This window comes from Marmota marmota, unplaced genomic scaffold (assembly GCF_001458135.2).
Source record: "Marmota marmota marmota unplaced genomic scaffold, marMar, whole genome shotgun sequence".
Classification (NCBI taxonomy): Eukaryota; Metazoa; Chordata; class Mammalia; order Rodentia; family Sciuridae; genus Marmota; species Marmota marmota.
The window spans coordinates 51,565-66,998 of NW_026000020.1; the positions used below are offsets into that span (position 1 = coordinate 51,565).

A 15,434-nucleotide genomic window follows, 5' to 3' on the forward strand; every position below is an offset into this window, starting at 1 on the left:
CTGGGCCTCTTATCTTTCCAAATGAATTTGTGACTGTTTTTTTCCACTTCTATAAATAATGTCATTGGAATTCTGATTGGAATTGCATTGAATCTGTATAGTACTTTTGGTTGTATGGCCATTTTGACAATATTAATTCTGCCTATATAAGAATATGGGAGGTCTTTCCATCTTCTATGTTCTTCTTCAATGTCATTATTTAGTGTTCTGTAGTTTTCATTGTTAGTTGTTCTTTACCTCATTTGTTAGATTGGTTCCCAAGTATTTCACTTTTGGAGACTACTGTAAATGAGATAGTATTCCTAATTTCTCTTTCAGTTGATTCATCACTGGGAGTATAGGAACACAATTTATTTATGAGTGTTAATTTTGTATACTCTCACTTTGCTAAATTTGATCATGAGTTCTAGAAGGTTTCTGGGTCTTCTAAATAGAGGATCATGTCATTGGCAAACAGAGGTAGTTTAAGTTCTTCTTTTTTTTCTATTTGTATCCCTTAATTTCTTTATTTTTCAGAATTTCTCTGGAGGATGTCAAGGACTGTGTTGGGTAGAAGTGGTGAAAGTCAGTATTCTTGTCTTGTTCCTGTTGGCCTTGGGTTTGTCATATATAGCTTTTACAATGTTGAGGTATGTTCCTTCCATTCCTAGTTTTTATAGTGTTTTAAACATGAATAAATGCTGTATTTTGTCAAATGCTTTTTGGCATCTATTGAGACATCATGTGATTCTTGTCTTTAAGTCTATTTATATGATGAATTATATTTTCAATTTCCATATATTGAACTGGCCTCACATCCCTTAGATAAAACCCACTTGATCATGAGGCACTATCTTTTGTAAATGTGTTTACATGATTTGCCAGTATTGTATTACGAATTTTTATATCTATGTTCATCAGGGACATTGGTCTAAAGTTTTATTTCCCTGATGTGTCTTTGTGTGGTTTTGATATCGGGGAGAACTGGCTTCATAGAATGATGTTGGAAGACTTTCCTCTACTTCTTTTTCACAGAATAATTTGAGGAGAATTGGTATTAGTTTTCTTTAAAGGTCTAGGAGGACTTTCTTAAAATCCATCTGGTCATGGGCTTTTCTTTGCTTGTAGGCGCTTGGTGGCTTCTTCAATTTCATTACCTAAAATTTATCTGTCATATGTCTCTAGGAATTTGTTGATGTCTTCAAGATTTTCTAGCTCATTTAACTATAAATTTTCAAAGTATTTTCTGATAATCCTCTGTATTTATGTAGTGTCTGTGTTGATATTTCCTTTTCCATCACAGAGTTTAATTACAAGTTTTTCCCTCTTTCTTTTGGTTTGTTTGGCTAAGGATTTATCAATTTTTTTTTCTTTCCAAAACAACTTTTTTCTATTGATTTTTTTAATTCTTTTTAATCTCAATTTTGTTGACTTTTATTCTGCTTTTAATTATTTCCTTTTTCTACTACTTTTAGTATTAATTTGCTCTTCTTTTTCTAAGTCCTTAAAATGTAATATTAGATTATTTATTTGGTGATTTTTTATTCTTTTAATGAATGGGCACAATGCTGAAAACTTTCCTCTGAGAAATGCCTTTATTGTATCCCAGAGATTTTGATATGTTGTATAACTATTCTCATTTACCTCTAAGTATTTTCTTATTTTTCACCCTTATTTCTTGCTCTCCATTCATCATTCAAAAGTGTGTTATTTAGTCTCCATATGTTAGAGTAGTTTCTATTTTTATCTTATCATTAATTTCTAATTTCATTTCATTTGGTCTGATAGAATCTATTTTTGTCTGCTAAGATTTGCTTTATGGCCTAAAATATCATCTATTTTAGAAAATGTTTCATATGCTGCTGAAAAAAAATTATATTTAGTCTTTGAGGGATGAAATATTCTATATATGTCTGTTAAGTCTTAATTATTAATTGCATTGTTTGTACTGTACCTTCTTTATTTGTTTTTGTTTGGATGATCTATCCAGTGATGAGAGAAGCATGTTAAAGTCACCCAGCATTATTCTTGAAATTGAGAAGATTTTGTTTGATGTACATAGATGCTCCATTTTGGGGGGTGTGCTGCTGCTGCAACTACTGGCTTGGCTCCATAGTTTTCTTTTTTTTTTTTTTCATTTAATGTATCCAGATTTCTAAATCTCTTGGATACTCTAACTGACAAATTTTGAGTTTCAGTGAAATTCCTAATTCATCCACCTTACAGAGAAGAGGTATTCCCACTGCTGAAATCCCAAGTCATAGAGCAATAAGAAATACAACTTTTCTCTCAATTCCCATCTTATTCTCCCCTTATTTCTTATTTCATTACAATATAAAACCCAGAGAGCAATCCCAAACCTCTGAGAGACTCTAATGAAAAACAATTCACATTCTTAATAAATTGAGATTGTGTCTCTTGCTTTTGAAAAAAAAAAAAACCTCTTAAAATATTGAGGACAACGTACAGAAAGTGGCTTTTACTTGAGTTTTCTATAGGATTGAAATTTTCACAACTTTAATAATGAATATTATAGAAATAATGCCTATGTCAATTAACTAAGCCTAGAAAGTCATCTTATTCATTGAGAATGGATGCCTAAAATTCAGAAGACAGCACCAATGCAATAACAGGAGAAAAAATAGGAGTCTCAAAAGGTGTTCCTGAATCTCTAGGACACTGAGAACAGTGCTAAGAGAAAAGTTTATTGCATGGAGTTCATTCATTAAAAGAAAGAAAAGTCAGGTGCAGGAGGTCAAGCCCAGCAGCCCAGATACACTCACCTCAGCCTCTGTGGGGCTCAGGTGCACAGTTAGTTGGGTCCACCCCTTTTCAAATGGGGCAGACACTCACCAGAGCCTAGCCTCTGGTGCAGGGCTATGTCCTCTGACCAGCAGACTACCATGGGATGTCAACCCCAGTGGCCCAGATCTACCCACTTCAACTTACACAGGTCCCAGATCCAGAATGCAGTAGCACCCATTGAGGGTCACCAGCAGGGTCTGAAAGCCCAACATCAAGGTGAGGTAAAAACAATCTGAGAGAGTACTACAAGAATATAGGTAAGAAACTGTAAGATCTCAGATCCACACGGCAAGACAGACAGACACATAGATAACATGAAAACACAAGGGAGGAAAATGCCCCAAACAAACCAGAACACTGTAATAACAGAACCTATGGACAGCAAAGTTGATGAAATGTCAGAGAAGGAGTTCAGGAGTTTCATAAATAAAATGATCTGTGAATTTAAAAATGACCTAAACGAGCAAATACAGGTTGCAAAAGATTACTTCAAGAGAGAAATAGAGACCCTGAAAAAAAACAGTCAGAAATCCTTGAAATGAAGAATACAATAAATCAAATAAAAAAATTTAATAGAAAGCATAACCAACAGACTAGATCACTTGGAAGAAAGAACATCGGATAATGAAGACAAAGTTTACAATCTAGAAAATAAATTTGACTACACAGAGAAGAGAGTTAGAAACCATGAACAGAACATACAAGAATTATGGGACAGCATCAAAAGACCAAATCTAAGAGTTATTGGGATAGAGGAAGGCACAGAATTTTATATCTAAGGAATGCACAATCTCCTCAATGAAATAATATCAGAAAATTTCGCAAGCATGAAGAATGAATTGGAAAACAAAATACAAGAGGCTTACAGGAAACCAAATGTACAAAATTACAACAGATCTACACCAAGGCACATTATAATCAAAATGTGTAGAATACAGAATAAGGACAGAATCTTAAAACCTGCAAAATAGAGGAATCAGATCACATATAGAGGGAGACCAATTTGTATCTCAGCAGATTTTTCAACCCAGACCCTCAAAGCCAGGAGATCGTGGAACAATATACCAAGCTCTGAAAAAAAAAAGGATGCCAACCAAGAATCTTATATCCAGCAAAACTAAGTTTTAGACTTGATGATGAAATAAAAACCTTCCATGATAAACCAAAGTTAAAAGAATTTACATCTAGAAAGCCTGCACTACAGAACATCCTCAGCAAAGTATTCTAAGAAGAGGAAATGAAAAACAATGATGAAAATCAGCAGAGGGAGGGATTACACCTAAGGAAAATCTAAGCAGAAGAGAAACCGAGTCACATTAAATACCAATAATAAACAAAAATGGCTGGGAATACAAATCATGTCTCAATATTAACCCTGAATGTTAATGGCCTAAACTCACCAATCAAAAGACATAGACTAGCAGACTGGATCAAAAAAAATACCCAACAATATGCTGCTTCCAAGAGACTCATCTCATAGAAAAAGACATTCACAGACTGAAGATGAAGGGTTGGGTAAAATCATACCTCTCACATTGTTTGCAGAAACAAGCAGGGGTTTCCATCCTCATATCAAAGAAAGTAGAATTCAAACTAAAAGCCAATCAAAAAGGATAAAGAAGGACACTACATACTTCTCAAGGGAACCATACACCAACAAGTCTTAACAATTATAAATATATATGCCCCAAACAATGGAACAGCTATGTTCATCAAACAAACTCTTCTCAAGTTCAAGAGTCAAAATAGACCACAACACAATAATTTTGGGTGACTTTAACATTCCTCTTTCATCACTAGATAGATCTTCCAAACAAAAGCTGAACAAAGAAACTATAGAATTCAATAATACAATCAATAACTTAGACTTAACTGACATCTATAGAATATTCCAGCCTTCAATGAGAGAATATACTTTCTTCTCAGCAACACATGGATTCTTCTCTAAAATAGACCATATACTATGCCACAAAGCAACTCTAAGCAATTATAAAAGTAGAGATTTTACCCTGCATTTTCTCAGACCATAATAGAATGAAATTAGAAATCAATGATAAAAGAAGAAATAAAATCCACTCCAATACATGGAGACTAAATAATATGCTACTGAATGAACAATGGGTTACAGAAGACATCAAGGAGGAGATAAAAAAGTCTTTAGAGGTGAATGAGAACACAGATACAACATATTGAAATTTCTGGGACACTATGAAAGCAATTCTAAGAGGAAAGTTCATTGCATGGAGTTCATTCCTTAAAAGAAGAAAAAGTCAAAAAATAAGTGACTTAACACTACATCTCAAAGACCTAGAAAAACAAAAACAAACCAACACCAAAAGCAGCAGAAGACAGAAAATAATTAAAATCAGAGCTGAAATCAATGAAATTGAAACAAAAGAAACAATTGAAAAAAAAATGACAGAACAAAAAGTTGGTTCTTTGAAAAAAATAAATAAAACTGACAGACCCATAGCCATGCCAACGAAGAGAAGGAGAGAAAAAAATCACTAAAATACATATAAAAAAGGAAATATCACAACAGACACTACAGAAATACAGAAGATAATTAGAAATTATGTTGAAAACCTTTACTCCACTAAAATAGAAAATATTAAAGGCATCGACAAATTTCTAGAGTCATAAAATTTGCCCAAATTGAATCAGGATAATATGCAAAATTTAAACAGATCAATTTCAAGTGATGAAATAGCAGATGCCATCAAAAGTTTACCAATCAAGAAAAGGCCAGGACTGGACAGATACATTGGCGTGTTCTACAAGACCTTTAAAAAAGAACTAATACCAACTGCCACAGTCTGGCTGGGCACAAAATAACCGAGCCGCCAAGAGGCACTTGTAGGTTCAAACAGGAACTACTTTATTGCCCGAACCCTCACCCGCACTCCACCCGCGCTTCACCAGGGCTCCGGCTCCACGAGAACTCATGGGGACCCCCTGCAAGAACTCAACGGGAACTCCCAAGTAGCAGGCGCCTGAGGCAGCAGGAGCCTCCCTATTGCCAGAGCCGCCCTATTGCTGGACAGCAGGGGTCTATATACAACTCAATACACAGTCTGTTTCAATCCAGCATCATCCAGTCACAGCAATTATCTTAATGGCTGTCACCTCTCAACCACTCCTTCTGGCAATGCTGACTCGGCTGTGGCTCTCAACAACCAACACTCTCCAATTTGTTTTAGGATATACAAAAAGAGGCAACACTTCCAAACTCATTCTATGAGGACAGTATCACTCTGATTCCAAAACCAGGCAAAGATACATCAAAAAAAGTAAAACTTTAGACCAGTATGTCTAATGAATATAGATGCAAAAATTCTCAATAAAATTCTGGCAAATCAAATAAGAAAACATACCAAAAAGATCTTGCACCATGATCAAGTAGGTTTCATCCCAGGGATGCAAGGTTGGTTCAACATACAGAAATCAATAAATGTAACTCATCTCATGAATAGACTCAAAGACAAGAATCATATAATCATCTCAATAGATGCAAAAAAAAAGCATTTGACAAAATACAGCAGCCCTTCATGTTCAAAACACTAGAAAAACTAGGGATAGCAGGAACATATCATCAACATAATGGCTATCTATGCTAAGCCCAAAGCCAACATTCTAAATTTAAAAAAAAAGTTGAAAGCATTTCCTCTAAAAATTGGAATAAGATAGGGATGTCCTCTTTCACCCCTTGTATTTAACAAAGTTCTTGAAACACTGGCCAGAGCAATTAGACAGATGAAATAGATTAAAGGGAGAAATATAGGAAAAGAATAACTAAAATTGGCACTATTTCCTGATGATATGATTCTATACCTGGAAGACCCTAAAAGTTCCACCAGAAAACTTCTAGAACTAATATATGAATTCAGAAATGTAGCAGGTTATAAAATCAACATCCATAAAAATCCTCAGAAAGGGAAATGAGGAATCAAATCACCCAAGGGAAATGAGGAATCAACTTAACAAAAGAGGTGAAAGACCTCTACAATAAAACTACAGAACATTAAAGAAAGAGATTGAAGAAGACCTTAGAAGATGGAAATATCTCTTTGTTCTTGGATATACAAAATTAATATTGTCAAAATGGCCATGTTACCCAAAGCACTATACAGATTCAATGTGATTCCAATTAAAACCCTAATGTCATTCCTTATAGAAAAAGAAAAAAAAAACAAATGGTGCTGGAAGAACTGGAAATCCATGTGCAGCAAAATAAAATAAACCCCTCTCACCATGCACAAAACTCAAAGTGGATCAAGGATGTAGGAATTAAACCAGAGACCCTGCATCTAACAGAGGGAAAAAGTAGACCCAATTCTTCATCATGTCAGATTTAGGCCCTGACTTCCTTAACAAGATTCCTGTAGTACAAGAAATAAAATCAAGAATGAATAAATTGGATGGACTCAAACTAAAAACTTCTTCTCAGCAAAAGAAACAATCAATGATATGATCATAGAGCCTACATTTGGGGAGAAAATTTTTGCCACACACACGTCAGATAGAGCACTAATCTCCAGGATATATGAAGAACTCAAAAAAACAAACAACCCAATCAATAAATGGGCTAAGGAGCTGAATAAACACTTCTCAGAAAAAGGTATACATTTGAATATATATGAAATATATTTTAAAATGTTCAAAATCTCTAGCAACTAGAGAAATGCAAATCAAAACTACTCTAAGATTTCATCTCACACCAGTCAAAATGGCAGTTATCAAGAATACAGATTACAGTAAATGTTGGCTGGGATGTGGAAGGAAAGGTACACTCATACATTGCTGGTGGGACTACAAATTGGTGCAACCAATCTAGAAAGCAGTATGGAGATTCCTTAGAAAACTTGGAATGGTACCACCATTTGACTCAGTTATTCTACTCCTTCATCTATACTCAAAGGACTTAAAATCAGCATACTATAGTAATGCAGCCACACATCAATGTTCATAGCAGTTCAATTCACAATAGCTAACTGTGGAAGCAACCTAGATGCCCTTCAATAGACCAATGGATAAAGAAACTGTGGTATATATACACAGTGGAATATTATTCAGCATTAAAAGAGAATAAAATAATGGCATTTACAGGCAAATGGATGAAGTTGGAGAATATTATGCTAAGTGAAGTAAGCCAGTCCCCCCAAAAAACAAAAGGCCATATGTACTCTCTGATAAAAGGACACTGATCCATTATGGGGAGGAGGGAAGCATGGGAAAAATGGAGAAACTTTGACTTGACAAAAGGGAGGGAGGGTGAATGGGGGCAGTAAAGATGGTAGAATGAGACAGATATCATTACTCTGGATAGGTGTATGACTGCACATATGGTGTGCATAGAAATGTAAAGTTGTAAAATGTAAATGTAAAGTTGTGTTGCAGTTGTGAACAATGAATCAAATTGCATTCTGCTGTCATATATACCTATTTATAATTAATTGATTAATTATTTTTTAAAAAAGATAAAATCAAACAAAAAATAAGGTGTTCCTAAGCTGTGCATCTGTTGTTAAGATAACTTCAAACTCATCAATGAATTCTCCCTCCTCAATGGTCAACTTTGGATGGAAAAGCCCCCTCCTCATGGAGATGTACCATGGTCCTGGATTAATGACATCATTACAAAGCACTGGGTTCCATCATTGACAAGAATGTCCATGGTGCTGCCATGTAGTACCTGTAGGAAAATGAGATGGAGTGTGATGGACAACATGGAGGTTGAGTGAGTGCCAAAGAGGGAAAACAGAAAAGAGTTTGACAAGTAACAAGGAGCTCCCTTCTTTGTTGAAGCCTTTCCCCTTTACTCAGCAATGTCTGCACACACATCCTCTTTAACTACCTCAATTGTGTATTTTAAAATACTTTTCAAGCTGCACCAAATATTGACAACTGCAAGTGACAAACCCAAAGTTTATTCATTTGTCTCTGAGTGCTCTTGCACTCGCCTGTGTGCCCTCTTATTCTCTCTCTCTCTCTCTCTCTCTCTCTCTCTCTCTCTGTCAGACTTGGCCAAGATGCAAACATCATTATTCAGGGTTCCAACAAGTGCTATTTTATTGATAATAATCAAGTGATGTGCTCTGGTATTAAAAACCTATGTGTGACACTGAGACATCCAATACACCATCAAGCATGACATGACATCTTTGTCTGCTGCTGTTGCTATAACTGAATACTACAGACTGGGTAATTCCACTCACAGATTTGAAGGTTCACATTTGAGGGACCACATCTGGTAATGGCCTTCTCATGGATGTGGATTCTGTAGAGTCCTGAATTAATGCAGAGCATTAGATAGTGAGTTAGAATATATATGCCGGTTCAGGTCTCTCTTCTTCTTTAATAAAGCCTCTATATTGATCCTTAGTGTCCCACCTTTATGATCTCTTTTATTCCTAATTATTTCCCAAAAGACTCACTTCCAAATACCACTAAGATATTACTTTGGTGATTACATTTCCAATATATTAAATTTGGGGCACATTCAAATCATGATTTCCCCAATTTCGGATGCTACTGCACTCCCAGATCAACAGTCTCTCCACAACTCCTGAGGGTCTGTGTTGAGACAAAAAAAAACTTTCTAGTTTTTTTGTTACATCACAATCAACACAGAAGGTTTCTGTGACTAAATGATTCACATTTGTCCAGATTTTCTCCCACCAGCAAGTAATTCTGCAGTAGTGGACACTAGCAGGTGTTCTCTGATTTGATTCTACTTAGAGAGTGTGTCCAATCTCCTTGGTGGGTGTTCAGTCACCAAGCCTGCCCACTCAACTTTAGTACAGACCCCAGTTGCTTCTGAACAACTGGTAATAAATCAAAGTTCCTATAACCCCTTCCTGGGGTTTAGTTAATTTGCTTAAGCATCTCACATTCATAATAAAACACAGTTACTTGTTTATTATGTAAGATATTACAGAGGATCCAGGAAAAGAAATGCATAAGATGAGTCCAGTAAGAAGGGATATAGAGCTCCTATACTCTCTCCAGTGTGCTACTCTTCCCGCACATGCCCATCTATCCAGAGGCTTTCTGGAATCCTAAACTTTTCTGATTTATGCATGCGTCACTGCATATACATGACTGATTTAATCCTTGGTCATTGGTGTTAAACTTACATTTCAGCCCCTCTTCACTTCCCAGAGGCTGGGAAGTCAGGCTAAAAATCTCAACCCCCTAATTCTACCTTGGTCATTCTGATGACCAGTCCCCATCCAGAAACTACGTAGGAGCCCCAGCCACCAGTCAACTTATTAGCATATGATAGTGCCGCAGTCCAGCTGCAGCAAAATAACGGGGGGGGGGGGGGGGGCCAGGAACTTGGCATAGATTGATACAGCAGGAGTGGGAGCCGTTTATTGTAGGACAGGAGGGGTATATATACATTCCACACAGCTTATCTTAATTAACGTAAACTAGATACAGCAGTCAACCAATAAGGAATCTCCACACTTAATGGCTCACTGGCGTTACTTCACAAACCACTCCCTCTGGCAAAATGCCAGGCACCATCTTGACTTGTTTACAGACTCTAACATGATAGGATACTATAACTTTGAAGAATGTAAGGATTTTAGAAGTACTATGCCAAGAAAGACAAACAAAGACCAAATACATATCTTACAATGCCACAATGGCCAATTGGAGATGCATCTGAAGCCTCTGGTCTACACACCCAACTGCAGGTAGGGTTCACAATCTGACCACTTCTTTCTTCACAGACTAAGGATTGCTCACAGAGGCCATATCTTTCAAGAAAGTGAAGACTCACCCTCCTTATAACAACTAAAGGAAAAAGGTCAGTGGTTGTAATGGGATGGGGACAGATAGATAAGGAATGTCTTCTTAACAAGTACAGGGGGTCTCCTTTTGGAAGTGATGAAAATGTTTTATACTGAGGTAGAACTGATGGTTGTATAACAGTATTACTCTGAAAATAATAATCCTCCAATTATTTTTTCCTTCCCCATTTCTTGATAACCTGTAGTTTTTCTACTCCAGCTTCTTTATCTGAGAATGGATATTGAGAAGCTGCCCCCCTGGGCTTGGGTTGACATCCAATAAAATGGTAACTATAACATATCTCGCACAGCCTAGCCAAATCTGCATATGTTTATTTCTTGGCTTTTGTTCCAATAAATTATAACATTTCTGTAGCTATCTTCCCAGTTTTGGTCAAATTGTGATTAAATTTGGGTTTTCTCTCTCTATCACTTGTTCTTATTTCTAATGCAGGCACGTGACTGAATCCAGTTAGTAAAGATCCCACCAACATCTGACTTGGGCCCCATCAACATTACTGTGGATAGACTAAATGCTACTGAGTGTTTACTTTTAAATGATTAGTTTTGTGTTATGTGAATTTCAGCTCAATAAAAAATGAGTTAAAATACAAGGGAACCATTTTATTTCATTACTAGGAGTGACTCTTACAAAGTGATGGCTTTTTGCACCTATGTGGGGAAATCCCTGGGGAGCAACAGGTTTTCTTTAAGTATGAGAAGTTGCACCACAGGCCTGGTCTTTGGCTCTGTCACCTTGAAAATTGAGATTCCCCTTCACTAGGGATGACTGAATTAATTAGGGCACTTAGTGTGCTATATCTTTTCTGTTCACTTGTAGTCCCAGCTACTGGGACAGCATATAATATTAAACTTTATGCTTCAAAAAAATTCAACCTAAAAAGGATTTCTCTTAAAATTAAAAAAAAAAAAAACTTCTTCAAATCTCCCTATTTGTAGATTCTTGCTCCTTAGAGGAATCTCACAGCCAGAAGGGACTGGTATGCAAAGTAGAGGGCAGGAGGGAGGCATTGCAGGTATTTCTGTATTGGAGTGAAAGGAAATTATTATGATATGGCAAATGAATGACTCATTCCAGAAAAGCAGAGTGGGAAAAAGAGGTCTGCCACTTATCTGAGTTTCCTCAGTCTTCTGAAAGCACTCACCAGACTCCAGCAATTTTAGACTGACTTCTTTGACAATTAGTTACTAAGAAAAAGTAGGACATTTTTAAAGCATTTTATAAAAACACATGCAATATTCTGTTATGGGCTTATGGAGGAACTAAGAAGAACATGTCTGCCAGTGTTTCAGTTGTCACTGTGTAGTATAAATCCTAATAAATGCTACAAAATGTGTAGATGTGCTTAGTGCAAAGCCAAAATATTTCACTTTTAAGAAATTTAGGGTCAAGAGATTAAGGGCATTACCCAAGATTATACATATATCCTGATAACATTGGCCTTCCTTGCTAAATCCCATGTCACAAATTATAAAGATATCTTCAAATTTCACATTTTGGATTTATACAGAGGGGTTTCATCATTTTTCACCACACTTTCTACTTTAGACCATTTTTTCTTTGGACTTTTGGCTTTCCTTACTTGAATGCTATTGATTTTATGCAGGTTTTAACATAAATGATTAGAGTATTTGCTGATGATTTTATAAGTATGTAAGAATTAAATAAATATATTTACTGATTTATGCATGCACTATATATTATGGTACATTGTGTAGATATTTTAACATGTGTTATACCACAAACATATTTAATAGTTGGCTTTTTAAACATAAACTATATTCAGAATATCTCCACCACAGCACATACAGATTAACTTCAGTTTGTATAACAAATGTATGTTCCATAGTGTACTTAACTGTTTAATTATACTGTGTAAGATATTTAAGTCCAAATGTTGCAGCACTAAATATGCAAGAGAGCCTTTACATACATTAGAGAACGTGATTGTAAATAAAATATCTAGAAGTAAAATCACTTGATCAAATTGCACACGCATTTTGAATGATAACAATTACTGCCCAAATCCTGTTACAAAACCTTCAACAGTTTATACTCAAAATAGTTAATGAGTATTGAAATATTTGCTACTCATTTGAGGGAATATCTTCAGGTCACATTAATTATTAAATGGCTTGTTAATTATTTAGACAGCTTGTAATTTTCCTTCACACTATAATTGACTTTCTCTGTAATCACCTGGCCAAAATCATCTTAGAGAGCCTCCTGGTAACCAAATCAGGAACCACCCATCCACTTTTAAGTTTCCAAGAGGTCACTGCTGCCAGTTGGGGTGGCATATGCCTGTAATCCCAACAGCTCAGGAAGCTGAGGCAGGAGGATTGTGAGTTCAAAACCAGGCTCAGCAAAAGCAAGGCAGTAAGCAACTTGGTGAGGCACTGTCTCTAAATAAAATACAAAATAAGGCTGGGATGTGGCTCAGTGGTAGAGTGTCTCTGATTATAATCCCCAGTACAAAAATAAAAGTCTGGGTTAAAGATGGCGGGCCAGAGAGAGGCAGCATTCTGTGTCACTCTGTCTGTGATCCATATCTCACCTAGTCAGAACACTGCATCTCTGAGAGTGTTAGAAGACCCCTATATAGCTGCTCTCTGCAGAAATCACCAGCACTGTGACCCCACGCAGGGCTCTGGGCCTCAGAGTTTGAGCAGGATGCCAAGAATTCAAGCAGGACCCCTGCCTCCAACACCCAAAGTCCAAAGATCTAGCCACACAGGGCTTGCAAGCACCTTAGCAGAATCACCTATCATCACACCTGCAGATCTCCAAGACTTTGTTTTGCACCCATGCAGGTCACTCAGCTGCTACCAACCCACAGCACAATACCATCACCTGGCTCCCCTCACCCCACCAGACACCCCAGTGCTGAAAGCAGACTGCCTCCATCTTGGCTGAACATTCTCACCATATTAGGTGGGGGCAGCTCCCAGATCAGATCTCCAGTGGCCATGTACCAGGTTTGCAATCTCCCCCTCTCCCCAGTGGCGGTAACCCAACACAATAGCTGCCTAACACAGGTGCACAATGTGACCAGGGCACCACCCACCGGAGAGCCCCAGTGTAAGAGGACCAGATGTATACACAGCCAAGTTCTACAAGACCTTTAAAGAAAAACTAATACCAATACTCTTCAACTTATTCAGAAAATAGAAAAAGAGGGAGCACTTCAAAGCTCATTCTATGAGGTCAATATCACCCTGATTCCAAAACCAGGCAAAGACACATAAAAGAAAGAAAACTTTAGACCAATGTCTCTAATGAACATAGATGCAAAAATTTTCAATAAAATCCTGGAAAATTGAATAAAAAAATAATCAAAAAGATTGTGCACCATGATCAAGTGGGATTCATTTCAGAAATGCAAGGTTGGTTCAACATACAGAAATCAATAAATGTAATTCATCTCATAAATAGACTCAAAGATAAGAATCATATAATCATCTCAATAGATGCAAAAAAAAAAGCATTTGACAAAATACAGCAGCCTTTCATGTTCAAAACACTAAAAAAACTAGGGATAACAAGAACATATCAACATCATAAAGGCTATCTATGCTAAGCCCAAGGCTAACAACATTCTAAATTTTAAAAAAGTTGAAAGCATTCCCTCTAAAAACTGGAATAAGACAGGGATGTCCTCTTTCACCACTTTTATTTAACACAGTTCTTGAAACACTGGCCAGAGCAATTAGACCAAAGACACTAAAGAGATGCATATAGGAAAAGAAGAACTTAAATTAGTACTATTTGCTGATGATATGATTCTATACTTATAAGACCCAGAAAGCTCCACCAGAACACTGCTAAAACTAGTAAATGAATTCAGCAAAGTAGAAGGATATAAAATCAACACCCATAAATCAAGGGCATTTCTGTATATCAGTGACAAATCCTCTGAAAGGGAAATGAGGGAAACTACCCCATTTACAATAGCATCCAAAAAAATAAAATACTTGGGAATCAACTTAATGAAAGAAGTAAAAGATCTATACAATAAAAATTACAGAACCCTAAGTAAATAAATCAAAGAAGACCTTAGAAGATGGAAAGATCTACCTTGCTCTTGGATAGGCAGAATTAATATTATCAAAATGACCATACTACCAAAGGCACTATACAGATTTAATGCAATTCCAATCAAAATCCCAATGGCATTCCTCATAGAAATAGAAAAAGCAGTCATTAAATTCATCTGGAAAAATAAGAGACCCAGAATAGCTAAAGCAACACTTAGCAAGAAGAATGAAGCAGATGGCATCACTATACCAGACCTCAAACTATTCTACAGCACAATAGTAACAAAAATGACATGGTATTGGCACCAAAACAGACTGGTAGACCAATGGTACACAATAGAGGACACAGAGACTAACCCACAAAACCACAACTATCTGATATTAGACAAAGGTGCCAAGAACATGTATTGGAGAAAAGACAGTCAACAAATGGTACTGGAAATCCATATGCAACAAAATGAAATTAAAACCCTATCTCTCACCATGCACAGAACTCAACTCAAAATGGATCAAGGACTTAGGAATAAAATCAGAGACCCTGTGACCAATAGAAGAAAAAGTGGGCCCTAATCTCCATCATGTGGGATTAGGCCCCAATTTCCTTAATAAGATTCCTGTGGCACAAGAATTAAAATCAAGAATCAATAAAAGGGATGGACTCAAACTAAAAAGTTTCTTTTCAGCAAAAGAAACAAAAGAACAAATAACCCAATCAATAAATGGGCCAAGAACCTGAAGAGACACTTCACAGAAGATGATTTGCAATCAATCAACAAACACATGAAAAAATGT

At 36.4% G+C, this 15,434-nt stretch overlaps 1 long non-coding RNA gene across 1 annotated transcript; it reads left to right on the forward strand.

The window, feature by feature from the left end:
• The first annotated feature begins 445 nt into the window (after window positions 1-445).
• On the forward strand, window positions 446-11,220 carry LOC125618868. Its single transcript, XR_007350250.1, has 3 exons — window positions 446-629; window positions 10,524-10,600; window positions 11,038-11,220. It is a non-coding gene; the product is annotated as an uncharacterized LOC125618868 (long non-coding RNA).
• Window positions 11,221-15,434: the final 4,214 nt, after the last annotated feature.